This window comes from Bufo gargarizans, chromosome 3, assembly GCF_014858855.1.
Source record: "Bufo gargarizans isolate SCDJY-AF-19 chromosome 3, ASM1485885v1, whole genome shotgun sequence".
Lineage (NCBI taxonomy): Eukaryota > Metazoa > Chordata > Amphibia > Anura > Bufonidae > Bufo > Bufo gargarizans.
Genome location: NC_058082.1, coordinates 590,635,838 through 590,658,970, shown reverse-complemented (window position 1 = coordinate 590,658,970; position 23,133 = coordinate 590,635,838). Strand labels below are relative to the sequence as shown.

Below are 23,133 nucleotides of genomic sequence, written 5' to 3'. Positions count from 1 at the left end.
TTAAAGAACCTAGAATATGACATATTTTCAGTTGTTTCACACTTTTTTTGTTATGTATATAATTCCACATGTGTTAATTGCATGATTTTCCTATTTTATGACGTAAAGTCATGATTTTATTAAAGACACGGAGGCGAGTATTGCATCACTCTTTCTTTTCTCAAAACCCACAGCAGCAAAGAATTTACATAAAAAAACAAAGACAACCCCCAATAACCCCTCCCATTAGTCAGTCCATAAATAGGTCCTCCCCTGTCACCTCTTCCTCTTTCTTTGATGCGACTAGCAGACCCACATCCGAACACTGGACTAAACTTCTTCCAACGGAACTCCAACCGGAAAACCACGAACCGAGAACCTAGAGCTCAACGGAGCAGCCAACCACTGTAAACAAGAACTTCTTGGAACCCACCACTAGGTGTATATATCCTGACTCAACCTACGGAAAAAGAACAGAATAGTACAAGGTAATTCACAGGATCAGAATTTACCAAATCATTTGGCAAATAAAAGCATCAAGTATAAATATCATCTAAATTTTATCAAAACACGTGGAAGTAAAACATCCAATATAAATATCATAATACAAACATCTGGTCAGTAAAACAAATAAGGGAGGGAAAACTGTAGGGTGGGCAATACTCGCCTCCGTGTCTTTAATAAAATCATGACTTTACGTCATAAAATAGGAAAATCATGTAATTTTATAACAAGACACGGAGGCTCGTATTGCAAGTTTAAAGCGACGAAATCACAGAGGAAAAAGCATGCAGAGGCGGCCTAAAATAAAACTCTAAATGTCGAAGCTCTAGACCAATCCGCTAATCGTAGAACATCCTCCAAGCGGGCCCCCGAAACGGCCATGGAAGTAGCCGAAGCTCCTCTAACTGAATGAGCTGTGAACACCGACGTATCAACACCGGCCAAAGATAGAATCCACTTCACCCAACGGGATAAAGTGACACTAGTAACCGGAAGAAATGGTCTGCGGAAGGAAATGAACAATTGCGTAACAGAAAGGGCACGTAAAGAGGCCGTACGGCCCAAGTACTCTTTCAAACATTGCACCGGGCAAAGCGCTTGATTATCAGGAAAAGCCGGGTAGGACACCGACCGAATATTAGTCTTTGTGCGGCGAGATATGTTAAAGGAGACACCACTAGGAGTAAAAGACAGAGCATCGAAATCCAATGCTCGCACATCTGAAACCCTTTTGCAGGAAATCAGACACAGTAGGGTGACTAGTTTCGCCGAAAGTTGGCGGAGAGACAAACTAGAATTGAGGGGCCAGTCAGAGAAAAATTGGAGGACCAACATAACATCCCAGGAGCTAGTGAAACGGGGCCTAGGCGGTCGAGACAGTCGTGCCCCTTTGAGAAGCCGACACACCAAAGGGTGTTGACCCGCCGGACAGCCTGCAAAACCTAGGTGGCGAGAAGAAATAGCTGATCGGAAGAGGTTAAGAGATCTATAAGCCTTGCCCTCATCAAAAAGGGACGACAAGAAATCGAGCATGACCTTCACAGGCGCTGAAAAGGGATCCAAACCCCACCCCACGCACCAGTTAGACCAACGTCTCCAGGCTGACTGATAAGCGCGTCTGGTGCCGGGGGCCCATGCGCTCTCCAAGAGGATCCGAGCCGTTCCCGATAAATCTGCGACTTCCCAACGCTCCCCGAAACCCTGCACGCGAGGAGACGGAGAGAAAGTATTGCGTAGGCCCGGAATATATTCTGCGATCACCGTTAAGCCCTTGTCCAGGCAAAAGGACCAAAACTCCTTCGCTAGATGGGTTAGGATCGATGAATGAGTGCCCCCCATAGCATTGACATACCGCACAGCTGACACATTGTCCATCCTGAGCCTGATGCATGCCGAGATCCTGTCGCTGGTGAAGCTGCGGATGGCAAAGGATCCCGCCAACAGCTCCAGCGCGTTTATGTGGAGATGGGACTCGTTGCCTGACCAGGGTCCTCCGGTGGAAACCCCATTGCAGTATGCGCCCCAGCCGAGGAGACTGGCATCCGACTCCACAATCAGGTCCGGTTGAGGCCCCACGATGGCCTTGCCATTCCACGCATCGAGATTGGAGATCCACCATACGAGTTCGTCCCTCGTCTCGCGATCCAGGGTCAACACGTCCGCATAGGATGCAACCCGCTTGTAGGTGGGCGATCTTGAGCCGTTGTAACGCTCGATAATGAAGCGGTGCCGGGAAAATCGCCTGAATGGAGGAGGAGAGGAGGCAGATAATGCGCGCTAGATGACGCAGTGAGATTTGAGGAACTCTCAGCGCGTGACGTAGTTTCTTGCGAATGGCCCTGACCTTGGGCCCTGGAAGGCATAGGGTCTGTTCGCTGGAGTTCACCACAAACCCCAGAAATTCCATCGACCTGGAAGGTTGTAGACAGGATTTCTCGGTATTGATGACAAAACCCAGACCTGTAATAAGGGACATTGCCGATCGCAGGTGGGTTAGAAGTTCCGCAGGAGACTGAGCCATGAAGAGGATATCGTCCAGATAAATCACTAGACAAATACCCTGGCTGCGGAGCCGCGCCACCACCGGCCTCATCAATTTGGTAAAACACCAGGGAGCAGACAAAAGGCCGAACGGCAGGCAAGTGAACTGCCAGAGGTGGTCGTACCAGCGAAACTGGAGGAGCAGCCGGGACTGGGGAGCAACAGGTACCGTCAGGTAAGCATCCTTCAGGTCCAACTTCACCATCCAGTCCCCCGGAAGAAGAAGGTCCCTGAGTAAATGAATACCCTCCATTTTGAAATGGCGGTAACACACAAAACCGTTCAGGTTCCGTAAACTAGACGGAACTGGCCTCCTTTCTTCTCCACTAGAAACAGATTGCTGACAATCCCGACAGAGTGGGATGGAGCTCTCTCTATTGCCCCTTTGTCCACAAGAGAACGGAGCTCTTGGTCCATACAAGACCGGGCCGGTTCTGCTAGAATTAGCGCGTGAGATTCTGGAAGTGAGAGATGGGAAACAATCAGATCTATCCGAAACCCTTGGACCGTGGCCAGAACCCACGGATCGGAGGTGAGACGGTTCCAAGCGGGTAAAAAATGTCGGAGTCTGCCCCCGATACAAGGGTTGGAAGAAAACCACAGGTTTTGAGAACTTACCGAGTGGACGTCTTGATCCAGAATTGCCTCTGAATCCCCTAGAGCGATACGCTTGACCCCTGGATGGGAAGAAAGAGGACTGCTGCCTCTGATCCTGGAATGCGGGGCGCTGATTATAGGGACCTCGACCGTTTCCACGCGTCTGGAACTGGACACGGCCGGACAGTCGGCCCCTGAAACTGCCGGCCCTATTAGAGACACACCCCTGGAATACTCTGCGCATCAAGCTCTGGGCTTTATCGAGCGCAGTAAAAGCACCCACAAATTTGCCCAAGTCTTTGATAAAGCTGTCACCAAAGAGGAGACCCTGAGCCTCCTTACCCGTCTCAGTAAGTGCCATGTTAGACAGTTTTGGCTCAATCTTCATGAGCAGCGCCTTCCTCCGTTCAATGGAGAGCGAGGAATTGACATTCCCAACCAAACAAATGGCGCGTTGCGCCCAACCTCTGAGTTGTTCTGGGTCTATGGCCGTGCCCTCTGTCCTGGCTGTCTCAGCCAACTCAAATATTTTTGTTAGGGGTCCCAGACTGTCTAAGAGCTTGTCTTGACAAGCGCGAAGAGCGGAGTCAAGGCCCTTACGGGGATTAAATCCTGTCTTAGAGAGGAACTGGATCATTTTAGGATCCACATTAGGTGTCTCACACACCTTATTCGGCACCAAGGGACGGGGGCACTCCGCCTTTAATTTGTTGCGGGTTTCTTTAGAAAGTGGCTTCCTCACCCTATTCTCTAAATATTGGGCCACATGTGGAATGGGTAGCCACTCAGCCGACCTTGGGTGGTTGAGGCTGACTGGATCAAACAGGGGTTCGCCCTGTGGATCAATGAGGGAAACAGGTCCCGGGGTATTGGCTTCTGGACCCGCACTAGAAGGGGTGTGAAGCGGCGGGGAGACCCCATTTAAGTCATCAGCCACCCGGATCCCCTCCAGGTCTACATCCGAGGTATAATGAACCTCACTCAAAACCTCCTCATCAGACTCTATCTCCGAGTCAGAACTGGGTTCGGGCCGAGCCCGAGCGGACTTCCAGGGGCGCTCTTTTTCCGCCTGGCGCGGACAGGCTCTCTTACGTGACCTAGGCACGTTGTCTTTAGATAGAACTAAGCTATCATTACAATAATTTCTGGAGGTAACCACGACTGGGGCAACAGTCGGTATAGAGACAGGGTTTTGCGCTCTTAGTGCCTGGCTAATAGATTGTGAAATCATGGAGGATACATTGCCCATGGCGTTAGCAATAGCTGCAGAAATAGATTGCTGCAGATCCACAACCTGGGGCTCGGCCTGGCCGAGATCAGACCCCATAGGGAGTGGGGTAGAACTAGTGGTGGGGCCCATGAGGGTAGAGGGGATATCGCTAGGAAGGGACATAATATAAGGAGTTAGTCACTCCTGAATAACCTAGTGAGAATTCAGGTGAAAAAACACAAGTAATAGAACTTAGCTGACAAGACTAGCGCTGAAATTGTATTTTAGTGATCTGGATAAGTTAAAACTTAGCTTTTATTATAGCTCTATAAGATGAATGAGATTTTGTTCCTCAAGGTAGGAAAAGGGGGTAGGTAATCACAAATTGCTCGCAGTGTCCCACGGTATGACGGGACTTGTACTGAGGGCAACGCTAGAATGTCCACAATGACAAGGAATGAAACAGCTGATGTACTCCAAACATGATGCCCCAAGGCCTAGGCAATCAGAGTGGTGCACATCAGTGTTCAAACCACAAGGTAGTCAGCAGGTTGGCACATATAGGCACCAGCATCTGACAAATCAAAGGTGGACATGTGACAAGTATTTTACAACAGAAAATATATGCACAACGACAAACACAACACAAAAAATGACATGGATGCAAAGTAATCCGTGCTACATATTGTACACTGATGCATCCACAGCAAATAGGTGCACGGCGGCACCGCTTGAAAGAAAGACACACCACCAGGTGTCCTACCGTACAGGTTTTGTGTACTCGGGGCACCTCTGTTCTTGAGTCTTTATCAGGCAGGGTGGTCCTTTGCGGCAGTTGGAGGATACTTGAAGGAAATAGAAATAAAGATTTTCTTTCTTATCCCTAATTGGCCCTCGCAGCCCTAGAATAAACCTCCAAAACTAGCCACGAGGTGTCCCACTATTTGGGCCCCAGACCGGAAGAGTGAGAGAGCGTTATGTTTAATTTGCATAGAGGAGAGGTATGAAGATGGAGGTTTCGTACCGCCTATGATGGTGAGTAGTCTGGTCTGCAAAGAAACTTTTGGACTTAAATGCTTTCCAAACTCACCCAGAGATTATCTAAATCGGGAGCCCACTATTGTAAAGCCTGATCCTCCTGCTGATGAGTTAAAACTAAAAGAGGAACCAGTGGTTTCAAATTAACCCTTTCTTGTATTTCTTTCAGGTTATTCCTGCCCTCACTATTGTTACTATTGTGATTCTTGATGGTTGCTATGGTCAAAAGAGGCTGTTGTGTGTGTGTGTATTTTAACCGTTCATACGTGGCTAAGAACATCATTCTGGACTTGCAGTGTTGTGTGGAGGAGGATGAGGAATTTGTGGTATTTTTTAATGCTTTTTAATACTTTTCAAAATCAGATAATTAAAAAATTCATCTTGTGATTTAATGTAGTTTTGCAACGAGTTTTTTTTTTTTTTTCTAGATAACCTTTTTCAAATTTTATGTAGATGCCCATGGAGGATTTTGATCAACTGGTGATCTTAGTGCACCCACATCTCCGTAGGCAGGACACCAACATGAGTATGGCCATCACTCCTGTGGAGAGGCTACTGATCATTTTGCGATGATTGATCAGTAGTGAAAAATTAATACCTGCTTGTATTTCTTTCAGGTTATTAAAGCATCTCAGTTGATCTCAGACTGGGATTAGTGGCAACTAACACTGCAACACGGACTCGGTGCACAGTAGCCAAAACCACAACTAACTTGATTGCTAAACCAAATCAAGCAACGTCGGCCAGCCTGACCGCTAGTTGCTGGTTAACAGTGGAGTGGTGCACAGCGATTAAAAGTTTTGGCTACTGTGCACCGAGTCCGTGTTGCGGTGTTAGTTGCCACTAATCCCAGTCTGAGATCAACTGAGACGCTTTATGAGCCATTCACATAGTGGGTTGATATTTCCATTTCTCCCACCACTCTATATGGCTGTTATTACAACCATTCTCAGCTGGCAGAGTCACCGCGGACGGTGGTACGGTAGTGTTCTACCCTTACAGTGGTAAGGGTGAGAGATGGTGCACATCTCTTCACCCTGCCTAATTGTCAAAGCAATACACCTACCAGTGAAGTGGTGCACTGTGTTTTTAACACCCCTTAATTTTTTGGTTCTGTTTAAGTTCAATTAAAGAGTGCACCTCGCACACACTTAGCATTTAGGTTTTACTTGTATTCAAATAAAAGTATTAATTTACACCTGGGTCAAGACAGGTTCTATTGCCTGGATAGGCATTTGTAAATAAACTAGTAAAATTACCTTACCCAGGTCAGGTCCTAATTATATTCATTTCTTGTTTATAGGCTCAATAGCCTTTGTTTGTGGGGACCTACTTCACCCACTAACAAAGAACTACTTTCTCCTCCTCTTAAATTAATCCTGCGGGTGACTGTAGTCATATGGCAGGCTTCCTTTCGAATGTGCCGCCATCTAGTTTCAATATTACAGAGGCAGCACAAGTCTTCTCCACTGGCTGTCTCCCTATCAATACTACAGACATACAAGTGGCATTTAAAGAAATATATAAGACCTACAAGCAGTATGTCAGAGCCCAATGGGAGGTTGCTAGTTTAGACACCTATCTGCAACAGGGTTTGGTGTTTAGGGGTATGTGTATCAACATTGTCCCTCATTCACACCAAGATGATGCCACCTACCTTCATTAAGGGTTGGCAACAATTATTGACAGAGAATTCTCTGCGGATGCAGCAATACTTGTTGGACTATGAAAGACTCTCATTGACAAATACAGCTAAGCAACTGGAGCAAGAAATCGCCCAGATCCAGAACCTCAGGTCTAATCCAGATTTTGATGAAGCAGAAGAGACGCGGCACTCACCAAGGTCTTGCGGTTACTTGTTGCTTTATTGCAGATTAAGTGGCATACTGCGCAGGCTGGGGAGCGGGATGGCCAGGAGTCGCGCTTCTTCAGACCGAAGTCTATGGACTCCTGACAGACTTAAGGGGCTTACAGGTGATTCACTATATTGCATAGTGCCGCTGTTTTCCCTTTTTTTCCTCTAATATACCATCGCTAATCCAGATTTTGCCGCACAGGAGTTGCGGTTACAAAAACATATAGAGTCTTTTCAAACTGAAATAAAAGAGAGAAAACACAATAAATATATCAGAGACAAAAGGGACTTTGACACAGATCAGATTTATTTTGATAAATCTAATACTGGTAACACTCAGTCCAAGAGATATAATACCAACAGGCCAAGTGTCTCCCAATCTGATTTTTCCGAATCAGATTGGTCAGGGTCAGAGAATCGCCCTGCAAGAAATCAAGTGGGGACTAAATGCAAATATTGAGCTCGAGGACAGTCCAGTCAAAGGAAGGCACCTGCCCCTCAGACAGGTGCTGTAACACAAACGGGGCAGACATGGCAAGGCACTCAGGGGTCAATCCCTGTATCAAGTGCCATTGCGACAGTATCAAGTGCCATTGCGACAGTGTCCACTCCAGTCTCAGCAGCCAATTTTCAACGGCAAGGACAATTGGTTCCTCCTGAATCATCTGGTTCCTTTTGTGTCCCATCTATGACAATGCCCTCTTCCATAGCAACCTCGAGTCTCCCCTCTTTTTTAGGCCAAGGCCCAGCCCTGAGAGACAGGGAGAAGTGGGCATACAATGTCTAGACATAGATGACCCATTCAGGGTGATCAATCTCTCCAGTTTTCAGTTGGGACCTGGGCACCTCCAAATACTTAGAAAAGGTTTATCCTTTACACCAACACCAGCTTTCCAGTGTTTTAACTGGGTCAAGGATATCAACCTTTTTGCAAGGAAGCTTGCTCTCCACAAATCCTTCAACCAGCAATCCAGGGAGTTCCAGCGGATGCAGACCAAAGAAAAAGAGACTCTGGCCAATCTGGAATCACTGGACACTCTCGATGAGAGTGCCCAGGATCTAGTAGAGGCACCGCTGTCGACATTGAAACCACAATACAAATATACACCTTCATTTGCCCAGTATGGAAATATTGACACCTTTGTCCAACTAGTGACAGGAGACTTAAAAACCCTGAGCACTAAAATACCCACCACACAATTTAATCTTGAGGTGGATGAACAGCAGGCATTGGATGAACTCAGCCTTAATGACGACTTGGTAATAAAACCCTCGGATAAGGGTGGAAATGTTGTCCTAATGGACAAACTGGATTATAAAAAGATGGTTGATGACCTGGTTAAACAAACGGACACCTATCAGAAACTGGATCACAATCCGGCAGAAAGGTTTTTGGGAGAACTTAAAGTAATTCTCTCCACAGCGAAAGAAGATAATCTTATTTCAAAAGAGGAATTAAAGTACCTCTTTAAGATGCATCCCACTATTGCCACCATCTACGCCATTCCCAAGGCGCACAAACAGAGACGACCAGTACCATGAAGACCTATAGTATCTGTCAATAATAGCCTGACAGAAAACATCAGTCAATATGTCGACGAGTTAATAGCACCATTTGTACCCAGCTTACCATCGTATATTAAGGACACCAAGGATGTGGTCAGTAGGCTCCAGGATATTCAGGTTACTTCAGAAACCAAATTAGCTAGCCTCGATGTTGAGGCACTGTACACCAATATTAGACACGAGTTAGGGATTAAGGCAGTCTCTTCTTTCCACTAAGAGCATTCAGTTTTGTGCACATAATGAGTTCCTTTTGACTCTCCTCAGTTTTTTTACCACACACAATTACTTTCTTTTCGACGGCCAATTTTATTTACAATCTGTTGGGAAGTAAGTGTGCACCAAAATATGCAAATTTATTCCTAGGGTGGTTGGAGGATACTATCGTTTTTACACCAGATTTTTTTGAATTCACGCAGCATATACTCTTTTGGGGCAAGTACATTGATGATGTATTAATACTGTGGGAAGGCCCCACTGATAAGTTTCACCAATTTGTTTCAGCACTTAATCATAACACTATAGGTATGGCATTCACTTCTGAGATACACGATAGCACAATCACTTTTCTGGATCTCAAACTCACCCTGGACCCTGATGGCCACATCCAGTCTGAAATCCATCACAAGCCCACAGCAATGAATAACCTGCTGCAGTGGGGCAGTTATCATCCAAGACCCCTCAAGAAGGGAATTCCTGTGGGTCAATACATCAGGGCTCGCAGGAACTGCTCCGACGAAGTAGGTTTCGTAAAAGAGTGTAAGACCCTATATGACCGGTTTCGTGCTAGGGGATACCCTAAAAAGGTCTTGCATCAGGCCTATATTAGGGAAAAGAATACCGATAGGATGGAATTATTAAGAGCTGAATCCAAGGACCCCAAAACACATGTTGTCAGATGTATTGGCTCCTATGATGCCCAAAACAACCAGGTGTTTCGTATTCTGAAGAAACACTGGCATGTATTGTGGGCGGATAATGACCTAAGGACAGTTATTACGCAGAATCCCAGTGTCACTTACCGTCGAGGTAGAAATCTGAAGGACGTATTAGTCCACAGTTTCTTTCGCCCCGCACCACCTAAAACTACCTGGCTTAAATCTAATGTAGTGGGTACTTACCCGTGGTGGAGACTGTGTCTTCTGTCCTCTTGTCAAGAGATGCCGATTCTTCATTAATCCTGTGGACAAAAGAGAATATCAGATAAGGCAATACATTAACTGTAAGACCAAAGGCATTGTATATGCCATCCAATGTCCCTGTCTTAGAATCTATGTTGGAAAGACGTCCCAAGAGTTTAGGAGAAGGATCTGCCAGCATATTAGCAGTATCAACACTAAGTCAGACACCTCGGTCTCCAGGCATGTCAGAGCCTATCATGGAGGTGACCATAAGGTACTCAAATTTTGGGGGATCTGTAAGAAAACTGTGGGTGCGAGAAAGGGAGATCTGGATGCCATTTTATTGCAAGAAGAAACTAGGTGGATCTATCGACTAGATAGTCTCAGTCCCAAAGGGCTCAATGAAGGTTTTGCCTTCACTGCTTTTCTTTGACAACCAAGGAGGGTCTGTAGTTTGTTGTTTTCTGTTGTGTGTTTTCTTTTTTTTCTATTCTGCAATTTTTTAAGTGTCTACTGACACCTATATTAGTATCCAGACATTGAGCTAAGAAGTTTTGTCTACCCCATCCACTGGTTTGACTAATAATCAAGGGCCTTGCTGGAACATCTAGTGTCAGTTTATTAGTAGTAATAATAATAATGAAAATACTGACACTTGTTTTGGACAAAATGCATATTCACTGCCACCAATACTAATTCCATTCCTTCAATCACTTTGTCCTGATGGTGCAGACGACATGTCACCATGTAGTAATGTCACCCCTGCTTGGCTAAGTCTTAATGTCATCTTTACTTGGCTAAGTCCCAGTTATTGATGTGAATGCTTGTGCAATTGCACTATGGATAAGAAGTTGTTTTTTTCTTTTCTTTGTCAATCAGCAGGCATGGGCCTAGTAGCCCACTGCACAGCACTTATACCAGGTAATGCTTATGCACAGCCCTGTATTGTGAGGCATGCATCCACTTTTACAAATGTCAGTTTCCGTCTTTGGATGTTGGCGTATTGTCTCACTGCACAGGTCCCCCTTTACAGGGCCTGAGTTTGTGCGCAGCCATAGATAGCGCAGCGCATGCTCAATCTCACAGTACCAGTGGATGTATTCCAAGTGTTCGCACAGGCACTTCGGGTGCAGCGCATCATTGATGATGCGTATAGTGGGCGACGGTGTCCGGCACTCCAATCAGATTGTAGGGGTGTGTCTAAGGACACTATTGGTTGGCAGTGCTTTGTCCTTTGTAACTGATAGGATGGCTTACCTGTCAATTAGTTTACACACTATTTAAACCTCCAGGTGGCCGGGGTCACTCATTACTGCCCATTAACCCCTGAAGAAGCCAGAATACTGGCGAAACATGTCGGGGGACAGTGTTAGTTTTTAATCGCTGTGCACCACTCCACTCTTAACCAGCAACTAGCGGTCAGGCTGGCCGACGTTGCTTGGTTTGGTTTAGGAATCAAGTTAGTTGTGGTTTTGGCTACTGTGCACCGAGTACGTGTTGCGGTGTTAGTTGCCACTAATCCCAGTCTGAGATCAACTGAGACGCTTTATGCGCCATTCACATAGTGGGTTGATATTTCCATTTCACCCACCACTCTATATGGCTGTTATTACAACCATTCTCAGCTGGCAGAGTCACCGCGGACGGTGGTACGGTAGTGTTCTGCCCTTACAGTGTAAGGGTGAGAGATAGTGCACATCTCTTCACCCTGCCTAATTGTCAAAGCAATACACCTACCAGTGAAGTGGTGCACTGTGTTTTTAACACCCCTTAATTTTCTGGTTTTGTTTAAGTTCAATTAAAGAGTGCACCTCGCACACACTTAGCATTTAGGTTTTACATGTATTCAAATAAAAGTGAAGTATTAATTTACACCTGGGTCAAGACAGGTTCTATTGCCTGGATAGGCATTTGTAAATAAACTAGCAATGACAGAGGAGATATTGGACACACCCGTATCAAGAACGGCGATGTTTTGAAATGCTTGTTATTGTTGAGTCAAATTTCAGTAGCAATTAATATGTTTTATTTAGATAACCTGACACATTTTCTTCTTTTGTGTAGATGTCCATGAACTTAGTGCGCCCACATCTCCGTAGGCAGGACACCAACATGAGTATGGCTATCGCTCCTGTGGAGAGGCTGCTGATCACTTTACGATGATTGATTTGTAGTGGTAAATTAACCCCTTCTTGTATTTCTTTCAGGTTATTGCTGTCTTCACCATTGTTACTATTGTGTTTATTGATCGTGGCTTTGGTCAAGAAGAGGCTGTTGGAAATATTGGGGTACTAATTATTTTCTCTTTTTTAATTTCAGATTTCTGGTAGACGGGGAGAATTATGTACTCTTCCACCTCCAAATTTATAAGTAGTGACAAGAACGGCATCAACAATGTCCTCCTCCTCCTCCTAATATTGGATCAAATGCTCAATGGAGGAGTTTGTGATATTTTTTTTAACCTCTTACGGACACAGGGCGTACAGGTACGCCCTGATATCCGAGTTCTTAAGGACACGGGGGCGTACATGTACGCCCTGTGTATTTCCGATTAGTGGCGGGCGGTTATTGGAAGAGAGTGGCTGCTGAAATCATTGCTGACAATGTGACAATGCCGAGGGGCGTCCTTTGACCCCTCCTCCCCGTAACGGCGATAGGAGTAAACCGCAGCTCAATTCAGACCTGTGGTTTCCTGCGTTTCCGGGTCATTCGGGTCTCCGATGACCCGATAACCCCGGAATAGGATGGTGATCTGTGGTGTGATAATACACCACCAATCACCATACTTTGATCCTGAGAGGTGGCGGTGACATCACCTCTCAGGATCACATCCTATTGGCTGGACGGGCGGGGTTTAACTTCCCCCAGCTCTGCTCTCCTCCTCCACACTGTTTTCGTGGAGCCAGGAGAGAGGAACCCGTCCATCCTCCTTTGAGCCCAGCACCCCCACGTGAGCCACCATAGTGCCATCTGGCACTCAAAAGTTATTAGGGAAAGGTTAGATTAGGCAGGGAGACTGAGGGATAGTTCAGGGGAAAAAAGTTTTTTTTTTTTTTGTGCTTTACCCTGATCGCGTGTCTGTGGTCCACAGCACACTCAGCTGTGCGACCCTAGAACCCCAGGGGTGCTGCAGCCTTTCATTTTTTTTATTTAGTTATATATATTTTTTCTGCTAGGTTTAGGGTGGGTTAGGGTAGGATATAAGTGAACGTGAACACCCGTCCCCCTACACACACGCACACTAAATAAAGTTTTACACACACACACACTCTCCCCTATGGCCCGCCGGACGTTCTCAGCCGAGGAGGCAAACGCCCTGCTTGTCTCCTACTCCGAGAGCCCCAGTGAGGACGATTATGACCCCACTTTCCTCTTGTCATCTGCGTCCTCCTCATCATCTAGTGATGATGATGAGCCCCCAAGGCGGTGGAGACAGGGGACCCTCAACCAGGGACCCTGTGGCCCACACTAGTATGAGCAGCCCGGGGGCTCATACTAGTTTTCCGGCCCACCAGATAAGTTCACCTGAGCCCCCTACCGGTGAACTTGTCTGGTTTTTGAGCCCGTGATTCCTGACTTTGTTGGCTAACCAGGAATCCAGCTTTCCACAGTTAGCTTCACTGAATATGACTTATATAGCAGGCCGGAGTTCCTCGGGAACTGGAGGCGCCAGGAGTTTAATGGGTCCGGCCTGCTGCACGGATGTTGCCCGTGCATTGGGGACCACAATGCACGGAACAGCCGCACAACGGCCGTGTGCATGAGACCTTAGACTTATAGAACATGAAATAGGCTTGTGATGCTTTTAGGTAGTCATTTAGCTTTGCGTTATGGCGGATGGGTAAAGTTACTCAAGTTTGAGTGGACTTTATGTTGTTTAATAATAATATTTTGGTTGAAGTTTCCATTAATGGTTATGTTTAGAAATTAATAAGTAATTGTTTATTAAAAAGAGGACCTTTCACCGATTATTACACTGTGAACTAAGTATACAGACATGTAGAGCGGCGCCCGGGGATCTCACTGCACTTACTATTATCCCCGGGCGCCGCTCCGTTCTCCCGCTATGCCCTCCGGTATCTCCGCTCACTAAGTTATAGTAGGCAGAGATTTCAGTCACTAAGTTATGGTAGGCGGAGTCTGCCCTTGTTCTGGAGCGAGACATAGTGTGTATACAATGAGGGGAGCCATGATGTCATGACACCTCTCATTGTATAGAAAGCAGTCAGAATTATTAGATATACTTACCTGCTTCAAAGGCTCAGATGGTCAGCTCCAAGGTAACTGCAATACTTGGCAGGCCGTAGATTGAAGCAGCTTGATTGGATGAAGAAATAACGGATGTTCTGAACCTATAAAAGAGAAGAATCAACGGTAAATGCGCATTCACGTAAGTATATTTCACAAAGACAGTCCTTTACTTAACTTTACGATGGAAGAACTCCTGAAACAGCTGATCTTCAAAGCAGAATCGCAAGGAGGTGAAGCATGGCTACGCAGATGCCTCCAAATCGGACAAGAAACCGAAGAAGCGAATCGGCAAGCAGTTAATCCAGTCTTTTGCGCAGTACCCAGCGCGAGCACAGATAACACGCGGTGATACAGAGGAGACTTCGCCAACTATAAAACGCAGAAGAAAAGACAAGAGAGCTTATTCTCCATCACAATTTACTTCATCTCAACTGAATAAGAAAGGCAGAAGAAATCCGACAGTTAATGCTGGCAAGGATAACATGGCTGATCAACGGTCAAACAGACTGGCAGTAAGCAAGGTGTCATCACAGCCTTTCAACTGTCACTGCAACAGCGGTATCTTCTGATATAGGTGATCCATCTCATATATTGAAACAAAGTGACTGTATACCACAGTGCACTATTACAGAAAGATCTTCAATTGTTAATGAATATTCTTCATTAGACAAGGATCTGTTATTTAATGAATTCTTACAATTCTTGTCCAAAAAAGAATCTACAGATCATGCAGGTTTTGTATGGTCAGATCCTTCCGATATTGAACATAGTTCAAAAACCGAATAATTACAATGCAGAAATTGTTAACCCCAATTTGACATTATCGGATGCGATCCAGTCAAAAATCATTAACGAAAGCAATACGATCCCTGGCACAGGAATAAAAGAGACTTCTGTTAAAGAAGCGTTGTCTTGCCAAGTTTCACCACTTGGATTCCACTTAACACAAAACATAAAAGAAAAAATATGGAAGAAAGAATATATAGACATTTTTACTCTGTTACCTTCAGCTAGAGAAAACTTAAGATTAGAATTAGAAAAAGAGAAAAAGATGGATGAAGATAAAAAGAAACCTCAAATGTCTATATTTAACTGGATGCAAGCATTTTGCATTTATGCAGCAGTATTAGGGGAAAAACATACCGATCTTTGTTCCGGTTTGTTTTTTCATGTAGACACAATTCTAAAAGGCATATAAAAATTTTGGAGGTTATGGATGGTTCCTTTATGACGAATCATTCAGACAAAAATTAGCAATTTACAAAAATCCTAATTGGGATAGCAAAGACATAGGTTTATGGTTAAACCTAATGTTGCCTCAGAGGAGTCATTCGTTTCGTCAGCAAACATCCAATTACAACACCTATAGAAAAGGAATCTGTTTTGCATTTAACGACAACTTTTGTAAATGGCAGAATAATTGCAGATACAGACATGAATGCTCATTCTGTTCTGGGGCCCATCCAGTATCAAAATGTTTCAGGAAGCAAGGCATTCATTTCTCGCATTCTTTCAAAGAACAACACATACAAATAAACAAAGTGACTCCTCTGAATACAACAAGATTAATTCATTGGCTAAAAATGTACCCAAACACACCGATGTCCTATGCTATTAACTGAAGGGTTTTCATATGGTTTCTTTTTACCTGAATTTAAAGGTCCAGGCTGCACTATAGTGGATAATCTTCTTTCTGTAAGAAATAATTTAGATATTGTAAAAGAAAAGATTCAATCTGAAATTGTTGCGGGTAGAATTGCTGGCCCATTTTATACCCTTCCATTTAAAAATTTCAGGATTTCCCCATTGGGTTTAGTGCCGAAAAAAGAACAAAATTCTTTCAGATTAATACACAATTTATCGTACCCAAAAAATGATTTGTTAAATGACTCAATTGATAAGAAAAAAGCAAGTGTAAAATACGCTTCTTTTGACCAAGCTTTGTCATATCCTCAAAAAGCAGGAAAAAATGCTTTACTTGCAAAAGCTGACATTAAGTCAGCATTTAGACTTTTACCAATTAACCCTATTGGGTACAATTCTTTAGGTTTTAAATTTTTTAGGTAATTTTTTTTATGATATGGCACTTCCCATGGGTTTCACTCTTTGTTGCCACTACTTTGAGGCATTTTCAACATTCCTACATTGGATGTTGGATATACATTCTATGGATGGTTTTACTCTACTTGGACGACTTTTTATTCATTGGTAATAAGGATTCAAATGCTTGTTCAGTTTTGCTAGATGGGCATTCATAATTTAATTGTTCATTAATTTTAGGAAAATTGAGAATAAGTTGGATACTAGGAATATACACTATTTCATTGGCTCAAAGACTATCAACTGTCAGAAAGTCTTCCAATAATCTAGGATTTCCTGAGAACTATTATTTATTTTGGAGGTCTTTTAGAGATTTAAAATGTAACAAAATGGTGGAAGAATATAAAGGCCTGTTAGATAATTGGCCGAAACCTAATCTAGTTATTTTACAGTTTGGTGCGGATTTCATTGAGAAGATAAAAACACATGAAATAATAGGCGAATTAAAAGAAAATATGTCAAATTCAAAACATACTTGGAAACCCTAAAGTAATTTTTTCGGAAATTATACCTAGTTTTTCATGGTCGTATAAGGATCTGGCATTCAAAGAAAAAATACGAAAAAGAATAAATAAGCAAATTGAAAAATTCATGGATATGATTGGAGAAAATTCCTACAGGCACTGGGAATTAAATGGATTCCCCAGAAGTCTTGGAAAGAACAGTTATCTGATATTGGTCTCGATATTTTTAATGCTGATATTCAGAATATGATTGAAAAAGTTTTTAATTAGAATTTATTTTATTTTAGGCTGCAATGTCGTTGGCCATGTCGCTTTGCGATGTGGCGGTGGGGGTTGAGTGGACTTTGAGCCTAATTGTTTAAATACAATTGGAAGTTTATTACAATGGAATTGGAGTTTTAATAAAATTTTATTAATATGGTAACATAATAAGCATCGCGGCCTATATATCCCAACGTTTAATTTATGATAATATTCAATAAAAGTAAATTGTTCAAAATTGATTATGATGATTGGAATTTTATGGAGAATATGACATCATGCTCTAGCGCTGGCCAATCGCAGCGCAGAGCTCACAGCCTGGGAGGTTATTTTCTCCCAGGCTGTGAGCTCTGCAATGCGATTGGCCAGCGCTACAGAAGAACAAGGCAGACTCCGCCTACCATAACTTTGTGACCGGAGATACCGGAGGGCATAGCAGGAGAACGGAGCGGCGCCCGGGGATAATAATAAGTGCAGTGAGGACCCCGGGCGCCGCTCTACATGTCTGTATTCTTAGTTCACAGTGTAATAATCGGTGAAAGGTCCTCTTTAAAGATAAGGTAACATGATAATATATTTGATGTGTTGTGTATCATTAATAATGGTAATTATATTTATTATGTTGGTGTTAATGTTATGAATGGCATCTATGTCACCATGTAGTTTTGAAATACTTGTGAAATGTCTGTTATTGCTGAGACTAATTTCATTAGTAATTTTGTGTAGACGCCCACAAAGTCCAAAGGAAAATGTATTGCGGGGCAGACAGTGGTACAGGAAAAGTGAGAGAGCGTTAGGTTTAATTTGCATAGAGGAGAGGTACGAAGATGGAGGTTTCGTACCCCCTATGATGGTGAGTAGTCTGGTCTGCAAAGAAACTTTTGGACTCAAATGCTTTCCAAACTGACGCAGAGATTATCTAAATCGGGAGCCCACTATTGTAAAGCCTGATCCTCCTGCTGACGAGTTAAAACCAAAAGAGGAACCATTGGTTTCAAATTAACCCTTTCTTGTATTTCTTTCAGGTTATTCCTGCCCTCACTATTGTTACCATTGTGATTATTGATGGTGGCTACGGTCAAAAGAGGCTGGTGTGTGTGTGCGCATTTTAACCTTTCTTACGGGGCTAAGAACATCATTCTGGACTTGCAGTGTTGTGTGCAGGAGAAAGTTGAGGAGGATGAGGAATTTGTGGTATTTTTTAATGCCTTTTAATAGTTTTCAAAATCAGATAATTAAAAAATTCACCTTGTGATTTAATGTAGTTTTGCAACGCTTGTAAAACGAGTCAAAATTTAAGTTGTAATTAATATGTTTGTAAGTTTTTTCCCAGATAACCTTACACATTTTCTAATTTTATATAGATGCCCATGGAGGATTTTGATCAACTGGTGATCTTAGTGCGCCCACGTCTCCGTAGGCAGGACACCAACATGAGTATGGCCATCACTCCTGTGGAGAGGCTACTGATCATTTTGCGATGATTGATCAGTAGTGGAAAATGAATCCTTGCTTGTATTTCTTTCAGGTTATTGCCATCTTCACCATCGTTACTATTGTGTTTATTGATGGTGGCTCTGGTCAAGAAGAGGCTGTGTTGCATTTAGAGAAAACAACACATGCTCCCTGCATGGCGCACATTGTGAATTTGATGGTGCAGGGTTTGGTGGCTTGTAGAATGTGCTGACCATATCCAGGAAAGTGTGTGCAGACTGACCAATCACTGTCCAGTTGCTAATCACCTAAGATATGGAAAAGGAAAGATAAATTACATTAGTTGATGTTTATATCTTTTTTCAACAGTCAATACCCTGAAATCAAAATGGAAGAGCCTCAAGGATGCCTTCATGCGGCACCGACGCAAGGAGTGAGAGTACAGAAGCGGAGCTGCTGCAATGGCCCATCCAGCTACGTTCATTCTGAACAATTGGCTTTTCTAGTGCCCTGCACAGAAATGCGTAGGTAGGTCAATTCACTACAAATGTTTGTGAGGGTTATGTGTGACAGTACATTCATTCATAATCATATATTGCACGTACTTATATATACTTTACTTTTTTATAGCACTGACAGTAGTTGGAAGGCTACAGAGAGGCAGGATGAAGAAGATGAGGAGGCAACCAGGGAAAATGACGCCTGCGTCTCTACTGGGCCAGCAAGTACACCGCCACCAAATCCCACCACACCATCATCAACCCCCACACCTACTGCTCCACCTGCCCAGGAACAGACCAGTGGTAGGGCCAATCCCAGATCACGGAGAAAAAGGCCGGAACGAGAAGAGGACCGGCTGATTGATTGCCTGGATGCCATGGCCCATCTGGCCCCCAGGCTCTCGTGCGAGGCCCTTTTCCTCCTCAGCTTGGAGGACAAAATGAAAAGTGTACCCAAGAGTCGACAGACTGAAGTACGGGAAGCAATCACACGCTGTATTGACTCCTTCATTCCACCTGATGGTACCACACATCAGACTACTGCACCTCTACATGCACCCGCCATGCACATACACACGCCTCAAACATACCCACAAACACCCATGCAACACCATCACGACACACTGGCAGCCACGAACACATTCGTCCTATGGTTATCCCTCCACCAACCTGGGGCACAGCACCACCACCACACAATCGCAGATTGGTGCCCGCTCACGTGGAGTGAGGGAGGAATGACTGTACAAGTAGAGGGAAGCAGTCAATGTTCACGTCCTGTATCAGACCACCACATCATGTGTTATTTTCAGCTTGAGCAGTGGCAGCTCATCAGTCACTCGTGTCGTGGACTCAGACTCTTGAAATGGTCACCAGGTACTGGATTCACCATATCAATATGTTCCGCAATTGCAGAGGAGATATTGGACACACCTGTATCAAGAATTGCGATGTTTTGAAATGCTTGTTATTGTTGAGTCAAATTTCAGTAGCAATTAATATGTTTTATTTAGATAACCTGACACATTTTCTTCTTTTGTGTGGATGACCATGAACTTAGTGCACCCACATTTCTTTCAGGTTATTGATGTCTTCACCATTGTTAATATTGTGTTTATTGATGGTAGCTTTGGTCAAGAAGAGGCTGTTGGAAATATTGGGGTACTAATTATTTTCTCTTTTTTAATTTCAGATTTCTGGTAGACGGGGAGAATTATGCACTCTTGCACCTCCAGATTTATAAGTAGGGACAAGAACTGAGTTTGCTCAACACCCGGGCTCCCTTTTGGCTAGGGCCGGTGGCTGGACTCCGGTCAGTGCAGCCGAGATGAGGACGTTTTGGGGCCTCGTGCTGCACATGGGCCTAGTAAAAAGAAAAACAGTGTCAGGAAGTACTGGAGTGGGGACGTCCTCTACCAGACCCCCCTTTACAGTATGACCATGACACGTTGCCGTTTTGAGGCCATTCGGAAATGCTTGCATTATGCAGATAATGCAGCGTGTCCCCCCGAGGTGATCCTGCCTATGACCGCCTGTACAAAATCAGGCCGGTCATCGATCACTTCGGGGCCCAATTTTTGGAGGCCTATGTACCTGGAAGGGAGGTCGCTGTTGACGAGTCTCTCATTGCTTTCAAGGAGAGGCTCAGTTTCCGCCAGTAAGTTCCCTATAGGCGGGCAAGGTATGGCGTGAAGCTGTACAAGCTTTGTGAGAGTACCTCAGGGTACACTTACAAGATTTATAAGTAGGGACAAAAACGGCATCAACAATGTCCTCCTCCTCCTGATATTTCTGTTGGCTCAAATGCTTAAACTTGTGAAACAAGGATGTGGAAGAACAACCGCTTCTATATCTTGCTTGTTGCTGTGTGAGTGCTGGGGACCCACATGGACAATGTGTGGAGGAGGAGTTTGTGATATTTTTTTAATGCCTTTTAATACTTGTCAAAATCAAATAATAAATTCACCTTGTGCTTTCACAGGAGCCACCAACATCTCGCAGATACTGGATATCATCAATATATTACGCAATGATAGGGACATATTGGACACCCCCTGTATCAAAAGCTGCAACGGTTTGTATGTAATGTAGTTTTGAAATACTTGTGAAATGTTTGTCATTGCTGAGACTAATTTCTTTAGTAATTTTGTGTAGATGCCCACAAACTCTAAAGCAAAATGTATTGAGGGTACAGACAGTGGTACGGGAAGAATGAGGGAGTAGATATTTCCATTGGTGAGTAGTCTGGTACGCAAAGAAACCTTTAGACTCAAATGCTTTTCCAGCCTCACCCATAGATTATCTGAATCGGGAGCCCACCAGTGTAAAGACTTTTAATGATCTGCAGCTGTTCTGTGCTTTTGACCAGCACCTAGTTTTTGCTCACAATAAGGGCCTATTAAGACGGGCGTAGTGCTTTGCAGATCCGCAAAAATGCTGAACCTTTCTTCTGCAAAAAATCAGAATGGATGTCTTAAGAATGTTTATTTTTTTGGGCGGATCCGCTAAAACACGGAAGTGCTCTTTTTTTAAATATTTTATATAAAGATTTCTTTGGTGAATAATAAAAAAAAGGTGACTAAATAATCTTGTTTGATTGCATAAGCACCATTTTCTCTTGCTTTGACTATACAGAGCGCTTTGTAGTAAACTTGTGCTTGGTCGATCTGTTTTGGACTTTATTTCTTCGTGTTATCATGGCTAATGTACAAAAGGATCTTCTGTATTGGCTAATTTCTCTGAGATTTGGACGGCAGACAGCTATGCTGTCTGAAGAACCGAGAAGGAGGAGGCAGTGGGTTCAACCCATTGTCTCCCAGCGCCTACAGAAGGGCCACTTTCATACTTACTTGACTTGCTGCAGCAACCTGATAAATTTCAGGGTCACTGCCGTATGTCAGTTGGTACATTTCATATGTTGCTTGCGTCTCTACGTTCTGGACTTTATATCCAGGACACAAACATGAGGCACAGCATTTCACCTGAAGAAGGACTTCTAGTCACGTTGAGGTAAGGTTATTTTTCTATCCTTAATTTAAACTTAAATGTGATTTTTTTTTTTAGCTTTCAAGAACTGATAATTGTATTTTTTCTTCTAGAATGGGTGAACGGCTTTGCAGCAACCAACTTGCCAGAGCCCAGACAACTACCAGGTTCTTCTGCTTCAGCCGCTCCATTTGTAATTGTGGCAGATGAAGGGTTTGCATTATCTGCACATGTAATGCAAGCTTTTCCACCGACGCAATTTGGATGACCGGAAGCGCATATTCAATTATCGTCTGTCTCGTGCACGTCGATATGTTCAATGTGCTTTAGGAATACTTTCCAATAAATGGAGAGTTGTCATGTCTTCCTTGCAAATGAGTCCGCAAAATAGCACCCTGGTGAAATCGGAATACATGATTTAGTATTTAAAAATAAACATATATTGTCATCAATTATTCCACACGTTTCATGTTGGAAAAGAAGGAACACCGACCTGTTCCCATACTCGGAACATTTCACTAGCTAGATAGCTTGCATTTAAAAAAAATAAAAAATTGCTTTAAAACTTTTGTCACAACCGCACAAGGGACAAATTTGATTCCGAGACTCCTAATAATGAGCGTATTGGCTGCGTGCCTGTATAGCAGGCTGCAAACTATGGGTGTGTAGATGCATTGGACAAGCGAACTTCTGGCTGCAGACCCATTCGCTTGAATGTGTATGCTATATGCACAATAGGACCATTTTTGGAGTGGAGGCACAGGCCAGAAAGTGCACGGAAATCTGCGCAAACATGGAGTGCACAGGGTCAGTGCTAATATGTATTGTGAACCCATCGTGTGCAGTTAACAATATGGGCACAGAGCCATAACCTTTGACTAGTTTTGCCTGCATTAAGACCAGGGGTGAAAAAACAGCTCGCCCATGGTGGCTATGTCCATGGTATTCATTGGATTGATGTGGATGTAGATAAATGTGGATGGAAATCCTAAACGCAAATATTTCCTGCTCTCCTGCACCACATAGGAACATGTTTTGCACTCTTTTAAACTTACAGTGAACTTTTACTTACTTTTTTTGGCTAGACAAACTTGCAGCAGTGTTTATTCATATAGAAAAGTTGTAAATATGGCCGCTGGGAGGCTCAGGTGACGGTCACATGATCTTTTTTCCATCACTAGAGAACTTTTGCAAACAGAAGACTTGTTTTTTTTTCTGAGTTGAGCATGAAATA

The 23,133-nt window shown here is 43.8% G+C and overlaps 1 long non-coding RNA gene across 1 annotated transcript; it reads right to left on the bottom strand.

Annotated features, from left to right (window-relative positions):
* Nucleotides 1-210: 210 nt before the first annotated feature.
* On the bottom strand, nt 211-10,369 carry LOC122933470. The gene is made up of 3 exons (XR_006388442.1): nt 9,908-10,369; nt 7,208-7,462; nt 211-439 (listed from the first exon to the last, which is right to left on the bottom strand). It is a non-coding gene; the product is annotated as an uncharacterized LOC122933470 (long non-coding RNA).
* Nucleotides 10,370-23,133: the final 12,764 nt, after the last annotated feature.